Genomic DNA, 10203 nt, shown 5'->3' on the forward strand with positions numbered 1-10203 from the left:
TCCCTGGATAACTCTACACCCTGGCACATTAAGTCTTTGAAAATTTGGAATCATCCTCTCCCACTGAGGCCAGACAAGGCAATCCAGTTGGGGAACGGACTCCACAGACAAACAACTGTTTTAGAAACATACACTGCATTAGTTGTTTGGAGACCCACATGAAGACTGAGCTGTATATATGCTGCATCTGGTGGAGGACTTAGTCTAACTCATGTATGCTCAATATACCTTTGGGGCCCTCAATCCTCCCTCCAACTCTTCCAAGTGGATCCCTGACTTCTGTCTCATATTAGGCTGAAGGTCTCTGCATCTATTTCATTCCACTGCTGGGAGGAACCACACAAAGGACACTTATTCTAGACTTGTGTCTGCAAGCATAACAAATACCATTAATAGTGTCAGGGATTGGTGCTTGACTATGGAATGGGTCTAAATTTGGACTGGTTATTAATGGGTCATTCCCTCAGTCTGCTCCACTGTGTTCTTCCATTTCTTGTAGACAGGATGAACTTTGGGTCAAAACTTTTGTGGGAGAATTGGTGTCCTTATCCTAAACTGGGGATCCTGCCTGGCTATAGGAGGTAGCCTCTTCAGGTCCTATATCCCCACTGCTATGTGTCTCAACAAAAGTTACTCAGACTAATTCCTGGGAGCCTTCCCTATTCCAGGTCTCTGGCATGTTCTATACATGATCTCCCACACCCCTACCCCTGCCAGCTGCAGATTTCCATTCATTATTCTGGCCCTCTCACCCTTTCCCTCCACACCTGATTCTGATACCCAATTTTCTTTCCCATCTCCTCTTAACCTGGTTTCCTCTTTCCTTCTGCCTCCTTGAACTATTATACTTCCCTTTGTTTGTGAGATTCAACCACCCTCTCTCGGGCATTCCTTATTGTTTCACTTCTTTGTACACTACACAGATCCAAAGATGCTGTTGATATTTTGAAGTGGGGTTTCATACAGCTAGATTAATAGCTGAAATGAAAAGACACATCCTACTGTAAATGGTACCATTCTATTGATAAGATCTACATAAATAAAGAAGTAAAAGCCAGCTAAACATAAACAGTCATTGATGTCTGCATCATAATTTGATGTAATATAATCATCAGACTAATGTTTATGGTGCTATAAGTTTTCACCATGATGTACTGTATCCCTCAAGCTATAAGTTAAACTTTAACTCATCCTACTTCAAGTAGGGCTTATAGGATAATTGGTCACAGCACATTTTTCCGCAGGAGAAAAAGAGTTGTGCTTTTAAAACGCATCCTAGTGTTCACTTTAGACTATCATTTATAAGTGAAGATAAGAATCCAGAGTTACATAAGTAATAAATCAACAAGAGTTCAGAGATAGTCCTTAAATGATAAAATATTTAAAAGTTGTCAATCATATATGACAACATATGTAAAATATTAATGAAAATGATTACTGTTTTTAGACTTCTTTATGATTATCAAAGGAAAATAAAAAAGATCATTCAAAACTATCACGTCCAAAGATCTGTGTTCCACATCCTTTATCTATTTGAAATTCTCATAGGAATAAATCAAGAGTGAACATCAAAGGACTTTTATGAAAATTTAACTAGGGCAAAAGGATACTATATCTTTTTTGGACCAACATATACTGGCCTGATTCCTTCTCTGCAGTATCATTTATAACACAACAATAGAGGATTCTGATGCCCATTTATTGATGTTGTAGTTTAAGTATCTGCCAAAATGATTATTCTTTTTCATTTTACTGAAAACAGATTATTTTTCTCACATAATATAAGGTAGTTAACGTTTTCTCTCCCGCTACTTCTCCAAGTTTCTTTGCACTTTCCCTCTAAGAATGATGATATGTTTGGAAGTACTGATAAAATGATTAAATTCTGTCCTCTTAATTACACACACACATACACACACACACACACACACACACACACACACACGTTCTCTTAAATACCAAATTGCTTGACATATTTAAGGAGGTGATAGACAAATAGCATGGATTTGTCATCCTCAGTGCCTACTTGATTTAATTCTTCCTTGTGCAAAACAACTACTTTGAAATTACAAGATATTAATATCCTCACAGGTCTGTACATCATTCTCTTAGGAGACCCTTCTCAGACCTACCTGTTTCCTTGCTATCCAATGGAGTCTCACTGGATGCTTGCAGAATGCTGTAACTCTTTCTTTGATGGCTGTTGGCAAGCAAGGTACTCTGGTGCTTTTGATTATCAGGAGAGTTTTTCAAATGAATTTTCAATATTACAAACTAGGAGTTCTAAGGAAACATTTTTGTGAAAGGATTTAATTAATACCACAGTTGTATTTGGGTATCCCAAATATTACATTTGTGTATAAACTGATAGTAAATCTCTTAGCTAGCTGTAATATTTTCTGGCACTTGATTTCTTCATATTCTTTCATTTTACAGAATTTTAATAATATTTGGATCAATTAGTATATGGTATATTTGTACCATTTATTGATCGTGGATCATTTTAACCAAAGTTCTACTTTTTCCAGAGAATATGTCTTAAACATTGAATGACTACTATGTAAATGATTTAGTCATAAGTTTAAAAATTATTGACAATCCAGGATTCTTTTTATTAAAAGTCTCAATTATCATGAGGCTTTATCAAAATTAATGCTTTTCCTAACTACTAAAATTCACAAATAAAATATTTTGTCAGACTCTGATGTATAAATACTTAGGGTACAAATTTTTTTCAAAAGTTTATATTTTTTTTTAAAAAGACATTGATGATAAGAGAATTTTGCATCTTTAGTTAGGGTTTTACTGCTGTGAACAGACACCATGACCAAGGCAACTCTTTTTTTTTAAGTGTCACATTTCCAATTATAATTTAAGCTTTATAACATTAGATACTCAAAACTGTTGACACAACACATTGATTTAGTTCTGTACTCAGTTTAACATTTGCCAGATGAAATATACAGAAAATTGCACAATGTCCTGCTATTCACCAAGGAAGGGAGAAAGACTGATGTGCATTTTAATTAACTTAATAAAACAAGTAATCTCTTGTTTAAAATTTCTCACATTTTCAGACAGTTCTTATGACTTTTATGACATCATATCCTATTTTAAAACACATAGAAACTCCCTTCATAAAAGTAGCTATTCATACCACTTTACATAAAGAATTTCAAATGTAGTCCTTATTAATATGATTTCCTCAGAAGAAGAATAAGAAGCTTGTATTTATCTCCGACACTTTATCTAGCTGGTTAACGGGGGTGAGTAATAAGACAAAATTATAGAGGATCATATGCTAGCTATTTTAATATTTCAAATGCCTTCAACAACTTAATGGGCATTATTTATATATTGACTATATAGCCAAGAAACATTTCTCAATCAATTAAATGAAATAAGGTAAACCCAGCCATAGTACTTTTATATTGGTTATATTCAAATTACTGGTGATTTTTATTGACTTTTTTTAATTTTTAATATTTTTTATTGTATTTTCCACAATTACATTTCCAATGCTATCCCAAAAGTCCCCCATACCCCTCCCACTTCCCTACCCACTCATTTCCATTCTTTTGGCCCTGGCATTCCCCTGTATTGGGGCATATAAAGTTTGCAAGTCCACTGGGCCTCTCTTTCCAGTGATGGCCGACTAGGCCATCTTTCGATACATATGCAGCTAGAGACAAGAGCTCCGGGGTACTGGTTAGTTCATCATGTTGTTCCCCCTATAGGGTTGCATATCCCTTTAACTCCTTGGGTACTTTCTCTAGCTTCTCCATAGGGAGCCCTGTGATCCATCCAATAGCTGACTGTGAGCATCCACTTCTGTGTTTGCTAGGCCCCGGCATAGTCTCACAAGAGACAGCTATATCTGGGTCCTTTCAGCAAAATCTTGCTAGCGTATGCAATGGTGTCAGTGTTTGGAAGCTGATTATGGGATGGATCCCTTATTAGAACAACATTTAATGGAGACAAGTATATGGATTCAGAGGTTTAGTCCATTATCATCAAGGTGGTACACAGCAGTTTTCAGGCAGGAGTGGTACTGGAAGAGCTGAGAGAAGACTGCTAGGTGAAGATTTATTTCCAGGCAGCTAGGACAAAGGTATTTAATTAAGCCCATGTCCACAATGACACACTTCCTCCAACAAGGCCACACCTACTCCAGTATGGTCATATCTCCTAATAGTGCCACTCCCTGGACTAAACATATGCAAACTACTCCACTGGTCCCCATAGACTTGCCCAAAATCATGAGATTATGGGGTCATATCTAGCAATAGCATAATAAAAAAAAAGTTCATTTAGTTTAACTTCCAATGTCTCCATGGTGTATAGAAGTCTCAACAATGTTAAGAAGTCCAAAGTTCAAAGTCTCTTCAGAGATTTATCCAACCACTTGACTGTAATCTCCAAAGAAAACAGAAAATTAGCTGGGTAAAGAACAAACTCTGCATCTCCATATCTGATGTCAAAGAAGGTCTTCAGATCTCCACTCTTTTTTCATCTTTCTTGACAGCAACAAAGCTCATTTTTCTCCGCTGTTTCCCCTCCTTGTTAGCAGCTTTTTGGTCAGGTATCCCACAGCTCTGGCATCTTTAAAACTTTGGGTTTTCCAGATCAACTTCAGCTTCACAGCTTCTTGTTCCATTATCTGAGATTCACACATGATCCTCTGTGCTTCTCCAAAGGGCTTGCTTTGCTTCTCTAGCTCTGCCCTTTGTAGCACTCTAGGCTCTAGTTAACTCCACTCCATTGCTTCTTCTGTTCTTGGTAACCATCCCATAGTAGTGGCATCTTCAATATGCTGGTGTCTTCTGTTGCAACTAGGCTTTGCAGTAGCCTCTTATAGGCTCTCTTCATAGTTCCAAGCCTCAACTTCTTTGCAAGATGCCTTCAGTCCTGGGACATCAAATGAAACTGAGGTTACACCTTCACCAATGGTCATGCTTGGCCTCTCACAGTGCCAAGCCTTAGCTGTTCTCCAAGACCCCTTCATACCTTCAAAACCAGTACCACCAGGGTGATTCTTACATATTGCCAAGTCAAAACTGCATCATGGGTACAGCCTTGGCTATCTCTGAAACACAGGTTCTTTGTGCTCTTAGAAAGCACTTCCCAGATTTCAGCCCAATAATAAATAAATAAATAATAATAATAAAGCTAGTCTCTTCTTAATTACTGCTGATTTCTTAGCTTCACAAATCAGCATCAATTGTCCTAGTAGTCCCTTCTATTCTTGACTCTAAAGTCAAAATCATATAGCCAAAGCTGCCAAGTTCTGCTGCTTGCTGGGGCTGGACCATGTCACCCTAACCTCATTCTATTACCTACTTTTCCATTTGCCTAAGCTTGGTTGCTCTGTCTCAGGCTGGACTTGAACTCATGGATCTGCTTGACTGTCTCCTGGGATTAAAGGTGTAATGCCTTGAACTAAACTTAGCTGGGTGGGATCTTGCCCCCAAAGTCCCACTTCCTTAATCTGTTATCTCCTAGAATATAGGATTCAGCTCCATTCTACTTTCCTTTAATATTTAATATTTTGTAATTTTCCTTTCTAAATTTGCGACACTTGTTCAAATTACTTGTTTTGCACTTAACAAAGTCTCATTTTTGAGAATTCCTTTTTCAGTGCAATTAATCTAATTCTCTTTACCTTAGCCTCAGTGATCGTACATGGGTATTTTGTACTTCTTGGCTAATTCCCATTTATCAATGAGTACATAATATGAGTATCTTTTGGGGTCTGGATTGCCACACTCAGGATGATATTTTCTCATTCCATCCATTTGCCTGCAAAATTAATTATGCCTTTGCTTTTTCATAGCTAAATAATATTCAATTGTGTAAATGAATCCTATTTTCTGTACCCATTCTTGAGTTGAGGGACATATGGGTTGTTTCTAGCTTCTGGCTATTACAAATAAGGCTGTTATGAATTTAGTGGAGCATGTGTCCTTGTGGTACAGTAGAGAATTTTGGGGGTAAATGTGCAGGAGTGGTATAGCTAGGTCTTCAAGAACTATTATTAATTTTCTGAAAAATCCACCAGGTTGAATGCCAGAGAGGGAGTAAAAGTTTGCAATCCCACAACAATGGAAGAGTGTCCCACTTTCTCCACACCCTTGCCAGCATATTCTCTCACTTAAGTTTTTGATCTTAGCCATTCTAATTTGAGTAAGGTGGAATTTCAGGGAGATGGGAAGGGGAATGCAAATATGGGGGCAGGTTCGAGTATGAGGAGAGACAGGAGAGAGCTCCAGAAAGCCAAGAGAATGAATGCAATATGCAGCTGCTTGGTGTGGGAGATTGGGGTGAGGGAATCACCAGGAAGTCCCAGAGACATGTGATGGAGGAGACTACCAGAACTCAATATGAGAGATCTTACAGAAATATGATACAGTGAGGATATGGATCCAGAAAATACTACCTCTAGTAGTAAGACAGGAACCCCACCCCCCCCCCACCCCAGTGGAGGGATAGGGAAACTAACACACCTACAAAACTTTTGATTCAAAATTGTTGAAATGCAGGGACAAAAATGGAGCAGAATCTGAAGGCCAACCAATGACCAGCCCAACTTGGGATCCATCTCTTGATCAGGCACCAATCCCTGTACTGATGCTAGGTTGTGCTTACAGACCTAACAGCTGAGAAAGACAGATGCAGATGCCTATAGCCAAGCGCTGGATGGAGGTCAAGTCCCCTTTGGAAGAGTTACAGTAAGGTTTGAAGGAACTGAAGTATATGGCAACCCTGTTAAAACAAAGTCAACAAACAAGGACACATAGGAACTCCCAGAGGATATCACCAACCAAAGAACATGCATAGGTTGTTCCTAGGCTCTTGACATCTATGTAGCAGAAGGATACCTTGTCTGTCTCCAGTGAGAGAGAATATGCCGAATCCTATAGAGAGTTGATGCTCTAGAGTGAGGGGATACCCTAGGGAATATCTTTACTGAAACAAATTGGAAGGGGGTTGGGAATGAACTCTATGAGAGGAACTTGGAAGAGGTTGCAGTATTTGGGGTATAAGTAATTAAAATAAAATAAATTTATAAAAGTAAATAGCCGGGCGGTGGTGGCACATGCCTTTAATCCCAGCACTTGGGAGGCAGAGGCAGGCGGATTTCTGAGTTCAAGGACAGCCTGATCAACAAAGTGAGTTCCAGGACAGCCAGGGCTATACAGAGAAACCCTGTCTCAGAAAAAAATAATAATAATAATAAATAAAAAATAAAATATAAATTAGAGAATGGCATAGTGTTATACTGTAGAGACAAGATATTTATATTTTGAAAACATAAGGTTATGTTTTTATGATAGCAAAAGTTTCCAGGTCAGTTTTAGCTTGATTTCTCCACAAACACTTCCTAAAGCAGGTGATATATTAAGCAAGTATCTTGTCATAAAATCCTGGTGAGCAGGCTGGTGAGATGGCTCAGTGGGTAAGAGCACCTGACTGCTCTTCCGAAGGTTCAGAGTTCTAATCCCAGCAACCACATGGTGGCTCACAACCATCCGTAACGAGATCTGGCGCCCTCTTCTGGAGTGTCTGAAGACAGCTACAGTGTACTTACATGTAATAAATAAATAAATCTTTAAAAAAAAGAAAATCCTGGTGAGCAACCAAGATCAACAACATAGCCTGTGTTGTTTTTAGTTCATAGAACAGATGTGAAGTCTAATATGAGGGAAGAATTTCCATATCTAGAAGTAACATTTTCACTTGACAAACTATGTCTTTTCAGGAAGCAAGTCTGCATGGTGTAGACTTCTATTAAATTTGTGCTTGTGTATGAAAATGTGTGTGAACTTTAGCATGAATGATATAAATTATTTTATTTACATATGACATTTTAGAATATCCTGAGTGCTAAGTTTCCATCTTCCTTTTATTCCCCCATGTTGCATCCTATCCCCACTTAAACATACTACCCAATTATATTCTCTCTTTCAATATCTTCAGAAGAAAGTAAGTAAAACTGAAATGCATGCCATAGTGTCCTAGACATTAAATAGATTATTCCTGTGAGTTATTCTTATATATAGATCTCAGTTATGTGATTTCAAGAATAATGAAGAAAGCAGGATTTCTATACTAGTAAATTTTCCCACTAATCATTTATATAATTTTCTTAATACCAAGCAAGTGAGAATGAAGAAACTTCATTTTAATCAGATATTATACATCAAGCACCATATATAATGTATTGTGTCATGTTCAAATAAAATTACAGGAACGCCGCACATAGGAAGCGGGAGGGAAAAGATGGTGGCGCCGAGTGTCCCCACGCTGTTGTACGGGCACGTGGGTCGCGGAGTCTTCCGCATGAGCCAGCAGAGGACATGTCCCTGTTACTGGACGCGCTCGAGGAGGCGGCAGTCGAGCTAGCAGGAGTGGAAATATGCCTTGAAGTAGGAGCAGGATCTGGTGTGGTGTCTGCATTCCTGGCCTCCATGATAGGTCCTCAGGCCTTATACATGTGCACTGATATCAACCCTGAGGCAGCTGCATGTACCTTGGAAACAGCACGCTGTAACAGAGTCCACGTTCAGCCAGTGATCACAGATTTGGTGCACGGCTTGCTGCCCAGGCTGAAGGGGAAAGTAGACCTGCTGGTGTTTAACTCCCCCCCCCGCCCCCCTACGTAGTGACTCCGCATGAAGAGGTAGGAAGCCATGGAATAGAAGCAGCGTGGGCTGGTGGCAGAAACGGCCGGGAAGTCATGGACAGGTTCTTCCCACTGGCTCCCGAGCTCCTCTCCCCAAGAGGGCTGTTCTACTTAGTTACCATAAAAGAAAACAATCCAGAGGAAATCTTTAAAACAATGAAGACAGGAGGTCTGCAAGGGACCACAGCACTTTGCAGGCAAGCAGGCCAAGAAGCCCTGTCAGTCCTCAGGTTCAGCAAGTCCTAGTGTCCTGAAAGCCCCGGAAGTAAACAAGAGCTGCTGGCAGCTGAACAACCGCTCAGTAGGTTTCAGACTGATGTCATTCCCTGGCCAAGAAATTTTATCAGAAATCTGTCATTTAAAAAAAAAAAAAAAAAAAAAAAAAGTGGAGCCAGGTGGTGGTGGCACTCACCTCTAATTCCAGCACTCTGGAGACAGAGGCGGAGAATCTCTGGATTCAAGGCCAGCCGATATGCAGAGAGAGTTCCAGGACAGTCAGGGCTGCACAGAGAAACCCTGTTCCAAAAACTAAAACCAACCAAACCAAAGTGAAAAAAAAAGGAAAGAAAAACATGAGGGCTGAGTGGATAGATGGCTCAGAGGCTGAGACACTGACTGCTAGTACAAAGGATTGGGGCTCAGTTCTCAGCACCCACATGGTAGGGTAGTTCACAAGGGATCCTGCCCTATTCTGACCTGTACCTTTGGAGGTCAGAATGGCATGCATACATACTGCAGGCAAAATACCCATACACAAAAACAAAATAAACCTAACAAGAAGAAAAGAAAAAGATAGAAAGCTGGGTCATTTTGTTTTCAGAGAATCAAGCATATGAGTTTTTCTGTGCACGTGCAAGTAAATATGTATTATATTTTATATATATATATATAAATATATTTTATATATTTATATATGAAGGCACGTTTGATTTAGCCTTAGCTATAATATAACAAAGCAATTTAATTACCCTAAATGTCCACCAGAAAGGACGCTGGTTAAAATCCCAGTCTAGGGCTGGAGAGATGGCTCCGTGGTTAAGAGCACTGACTGCTCTTTCAGAGGTCCTGAGTTCAATTCCCAGCAACCACATGGTGGCTCACAGCTATCTGTAATGGGAGCCAATGCCCTCTTTTGGTGTGTCTGAAGACAGCTACAGTGTGCTCATATACAAGAATAAATAAATATAAAGTAAAATAAAATCTCATTGTATCCATTCCACTGAACATATAGCCATGAAACAAGTCACTGTGTAGATCCTGCACCCGAGGCTTTTTGGTGACAAGGACAACTGAGTGCTAAGAAACTATAGCTGAATTTCATCCCATACATGCTATTTTGAAAAGCCAGCCAAAGCAGTGTATTGCTGTGTGTATATAACAAAGATGGGGGCGGGGGAATAAAGGGGAATAAACTACAGGAATAAAAGAAAAAATAAATAAAATTACAGGGGCAATTTGGGGAGCCTGTTTCAAACAAAAATAAAAATGGGGATTTTTATTGTTATTAAGAAGCAGTCATG

The 10203-nt window shown here is 39.2% G+C and overlaps 1 pseudogene; it reads left to right on the forward strand.

Moving 5' to 3' along the window:
• Positions 1–8280: 8280 nt before the first annotated feature.
• Positions 8281–9062, forward strand: LOC110291764 (methyltransferase HEMK2 pseudogene; annotated as a pseudogene).
• Positions 9063–10203: the final 1141 nt, after the last annotated feature.

The sequence above is a fragment of the Mus caroli genome, unplaced genomic scaffold (assembly GCF_978045245.1).
Source record: "Mus caroli unplaced genomic scaffold, Mus_caroli_1 scaffold_3, whole genome shotgun sequence".
NCBI lineage: Eukaryota > Metazoa > Chordata > Mammalia > Rodentia > Muridae > Mus > Mus caroli.